Source organism: Megascapheus bottae, chromosome 6, assembly GCF_031878675.1.
Source record: "Megascapheus bottae isolate mThoBot1 chromosome 6, mThoBot2.hap1, whole genome shotgun sequence".
NCBI classification, from domain to species: domain Eukaryota; kingdom Metazoa; phylum Chordata; class Mammalia; order Rodentia; family Geomyidae; genus Megascapheus; species Megascapheus bottae.
In genome coordinates this window covers 73,107,981-73,112,879 of record NC_143514.1, presented here as the reverse complement: position 1 = coordinate 73,112,879, position 4,899 = coordinate 73,107,981, and the positions used below count along the sequence as shown (strand labels likewise).

The window sequence follows — 4,899 nt, the reverse complement described above, 5'->3', positions numbered from 1 at the left end:
TAGGAGGATCGTGGTTCGAAACCAGCAGGGGGCAGGAAAGTCTGTGAGACTCTTATCTCCAATTAACCACCCAAAAGCCAGAAGTGGAGATGTGGCTTAAGTGGTAGAGTACTTGCCTTGAGAACAAAAACATTCATAGGCAGTGTCCAGGCCCAGAGTTTAAGCCCAGGAATAGTCTCTCCCTCAACGCTCTGAAAGTAAATATATGGAAGCTGCTATTCTATGAAATAGGAACCCAAAGAGGACAAGTATGGCCATACTAATAGCAGATCAAACAGAAAGCTAGGCAGCAATTACTTATTTTATAGTGATAAAGGGTTCATCTGTCCAGAAGATAAAAGAATTATAAATACTCATGTAAAAAGATCAGAACTGCAGGTACACGAAGCAAAAACCAGTCCGAATTATGGGAACAAACAGACAAGCCAACAAAACTGATCGAAGAATTCAAACAAGGTTTGAATTCTGGTGCTTATCACAGACTTTGCTCTTACGCTGGCTGTACAGAAAAAGAAAGCAGAGTAAACCTACCCCATATACATGTCAGCTCAGGCCCTGTGCCTGCCTGGGCTATATTGTGAATGGGGAGACATGAGGTTTAAAAAACAAAGGCCAGCAAGGAAGCAGAGGGCTTGAATAACACTAAATTAGTCCAAACATATCTTAAGAGGTCTCCACCCAATAACAACACAGGGTAAATGGTGTCCAGGACACAGGAACTAGTTTTTCGGAACATACCATATGTTAGCCATAAAACAAGCTTCAATAAATTCAAAAGTATTGCAATCATATAAGTTGTGTTCCTTGATCACACTGGGAAAAGAATTAGTAGTCAGTCATAGAAAGTTATTAAGGAAATCCATACATATGTGGTAATTAAGCAATATATTTTCAAATAGCAAATGGGACCAAAAAGAAATTGTAGGAGGGATTAGATAATACCTTGACATAAATGTAAAAACAAAAGCCCACAACATACCAAAATGAATGGGTGTAACTATAATTAAGACAATCATCAAGGGAAAATTTATATTTGTGAATATCTATTATTTAACAAGAAGAGGGGCCAGGAATTTGGCCTAATGGTAGAGTGCTTGCCTAGCATGCACAAAGGCCCAGGTTTGATTCCTCCTTACCACATACATAGAAAAAAGCCGGAACTTGTGCTGAGGCTCAAGTGGTAGAGCTCTAGCCTTGAGAAAGTCCACGGACAGTGCTCCGGCCCTGAGTTCAAGCCTAGGACTGGCAAAACAAAAAATCCAAAACAAAAACACAAACAAGAAGATCTTTGTTGTTGATGATGATGATTGTGGGGCTTGAACTTGGGGCTTGTGTGCTGTCTTGGGACCTTTGCTCAAGGCTAGTGTTCTACCACTTTGAGCTGGTTAATTGGCAATAAGCACCTCATAGATTTTTCTGCTCAGGCTGGCTTTGAACTGTGATCCTTCGATCTCAGCCTCCTGAGTAGCTAGGATTACAGGTGTAATCACCAGCGCCCCACTGGAAGAAACATCTTAAATCTAAGAAACAGGAGGAGGAGGAGGAGGAGAGAAGAGGAGACGGGAGGAAGAGAGAAGGGGAGGGGGGAAACTGGCAGAGGGGAGGAAGGAGAAAGGAGGGCAGGGAAGGGGAGAGGACCGGAGGGGGAGAAGGAATGGGAGGAGAGAAGAGGAGGGAGAGGGAAACCAGGGGAGGGGAAAGGAGAGGAGAGAAGAGGGAAAAAAAGAAAAAGAGAGAGCGGGGAGAGGGAGACAGGTAAACAGAGAGACAGAGAGGCAGAGGAAAATGTTCTGGAATTAGTGTGATGAGGGTTATATAGTTTGGGCAACCACACTGAAAATCACTGACGTACACACTTTCAATACGTGAATTCTTTTGTCAATTTAAACAGGAGACTTTGTCGTGTTGACCCATTCAGCCTTAAGATTGGCTAGTGCCATTCTGGCCTTCGGGTTTGCCAGCAGTTGGGATGCTAGCCGCAGCTGCATTCCTTTGGTCTGGTTGTGCTGTTGCACCTGAGGCCACGTTTGCTTTGTGTGTAATCAATATGCTATGTCTGATTACGATCATGGCCAAATCCAATGGCAATTATGTCTCAGCTTACCAAACCAACTCAAAACCTTTTCATTCCTGGAGAAGGAAGACCCAAGTACAGCCATGGAGAACACTCTAAGAGACTGGGTGTGCATTCCCCGGCTCTGCTGCACCCTCCCCAAGACCTGGTCACGCCATTCACCACTTCGGATTCTAACAAGAAACCCAAGAAATCACACTGATGCAGCATGCATGTGTGTTCACCATAAAATGCCATACCAGATTGTGGACCTAACTTCCCTCTGACCCACGTTCACCAACCTCTCCACTCACCCGGGGCCAGCCCCCTCTGAGGGCAGCCTTCCTCTGAGCCACCACTCAACGCTGAGTTTGTGATCAGGGTTGCAAATCCCTTTTCTGGGAATGCACTCCACCCATTTCTTCCCTCTCTTCTATCCTTGGATCGTCAACCTTGAACAACAACACCCCCCCCAAGAAAACAGCCAAAAACCAGAACTGGGATATAGCTTAGTGGTAGGGCATTTGTCTAACATTTCTGATGCTGTGAGGTTGATGTCCAGCAATGCAAAAACAAAAGGAAGAGAAGAAAAAGGCCAGCTGTCACTACACAGCCAGCCTCCTGCTCTGCACAGGGGCCTCTGGGAGATTTATTTCCATGACAGAGTAAAGTCCTGCCTTGTAGCCTCACAGGGAAAATCACCAGGGTTAATGGTTTTTTTCCTTGACCTTGACCTTGACCTTGGCCTAACCCTAACAATGTCATGGAAGGAGAGACAAGTGATTTTCCACAGATGAGACTGAATTGAGGGGTGTGGGTGGGGGATGGAAAGGGGTGGTGACTGTAATATGATCTGACTGTTGCTATTCTCCAGTGGGGTTTGTTTTCACACTGCCAGGGCAGCCTTACTCATATGTCCTCTACCAAATGGACTGGATTCCTAAAACAACTGAATTAGCAGGTAGGGAAATTTTTATCTTCTGGGTCCTGGCTGGTGTTGGAACCCAGGTCCAGAGCACAGGACTGACAGCGTTAGTTTCCTGCAAATGTTGTTTGCTTGAAAAACAATGGACTCTCTTTATTTAAAAATAAACCCATAGCAGCAAGATAAAAATGCAACTCTTAATTTAAAAAAATAGTTTGAACGCCATCTGAACTTACCGAAGAGCATATTTGCTTATGGAGTGTGAAGCACGTATTAATTGTGTCTGGGTAATAATTTATGGGGCTAGTAATAGCTTGTATTTGTATGCAATCCTTTTCCATCCCAAGAAAGGAGCCAGAAGCAGAGCCTCTTAAATCAGTGTCCTCTTCTGTGGCTCCCTCCCCTCTGTCTGTCTAGGATTACAGTGGCCAGGTGGTAAGTTTACAATCAGGCTCTAAGGGTGTGGACTGATGGAGTGAGCCACAGGCAGTCCTTCGCAGGAAGAGGTGATCTTTGGAGAGACTGAAAAAAGGTGAGGACAAGTCTGTGCAAGTAACTTATGCCTGTGATTCTGATGAGAGGGCTGGGATCTAAGGATGGCAGTTCGAAGCCAGTCCATTCAGGAAAATCTGTGAGACTCTTACCTCCAATTAACCATCCAAAAAGCCAGAAGTGGCGTGTAGCTAAGTAGTAAAGCACCAAACTTGATTGAAAAAAACTAAGAGACAGCACCCAGGGCCTGAATTCAAGCTGGAGCTTGAATTCAAAGAAACAGAAAAGGTACAGTTGGCAGAAGCTCTGATGGGTATGCATATACACTGAGCTAAGGAGGTTCTGGGCCCTGCACAGAGACCCTTTGTTTGGGTGATAGATTGTGCTCCAGCTTGGCTCCAAGGTTCTAGAAATGCCACCTTCAAGGTAAGCCAGCACAGTGGCCTAGCAGAATCGAGGGTGGACTGCCTCATTCTTCAGGAGCTATTGAAGACTTTTACATAACCCCAGAGAAGGGGCCTCTGGAAAACAATAATGACCAAGATGGAATTTTCCAGTAGCCAGGTAGGTGGGGCACATCGACTGACCTAGAAAAGAAATATTTTCTTAGACCTGATTGTGGGGAAGTTCAATGTACGCCCTTTACATAAACACCCACTTTGAGCCACGGAACAATCTTTATACTTCTGTCACTCCAGTTTTATCTGTATGGGTGAGTTCTGTTTACAAGACTCCAACAAAGCCCCATTTCACCAATTTCATTTCATCCTTGTGTTACAGTTGGACAGGGAGGAAGGCAGGTGATAGCTGGTTTGTTGAAGCTTTGAGAGGAACTAGATCCCTGGCTGAGTCTTCTGTGCATTGTTCTTGAGTCCTAGAAGGCCTTGGTAGGTGCCATGTTATCTCACTGATCTTAAGATAGGCCATCAGCACTCTGGCCTTAGGATTTGCCAAATGTTTCCTTGTCTTATTCCTTTGGTCTGCTTGTTCTGTGCATCTGAGGATATGCTATGTCTGTCTGTTATCCATATCCCATGCCTGCCTGTGATTATGGTCAAGTTCAATCTTCTCACTAAGGGGACACTGCTGTTTCATTCCTTTCCTCTTCTCTTTTGAAGGGAACACTCATTTCTGGAGGCATGGCAGCCATCTTGCTACCAAAAGGAGAAAAGCCCCATGCTGGCATGGCTGATGGGAAAGAGAGAAGGCACATAGACCCCTAGTGGAAAAATGAAGCCACCCTACCTGTGCTAGATGGTCTACCTCCAGAATTCTTGCTACATGAGAGAACAGACTCCCTTATTCCAAGCTATTGTAATCTAGTTTCTGATACATGGAACCACAGAATTGGGAATTGATGCAGTGTCAGATGGCAGAGTTCAAATTATGACTCTAATACTGTTTGGATGACTTCAGGTCGAGTTGTCCA

At 44.8% G+C, this 4,899-nt stretch overlaps 1 non-coding gene across 1 annotated transcript; it reads left to right on the top strand.

Annotated features, from left to right (window-relative positions):
* Nucleotides 1–459: 459 nt before the first annotated feature.
* LOC150062393 (small nucleolar RNA SNORA51) lies at nucleotides 460–595 on the top strand. Its single transcript, XR_016536063.1, has one exon. It is a non-coding gene; the product is annotated as a small nucleolar RNA SNORA51 (small nucleolar RNA).
* Nucleotides 596–4,899: the final 4,304 nt, after the last annotated feature.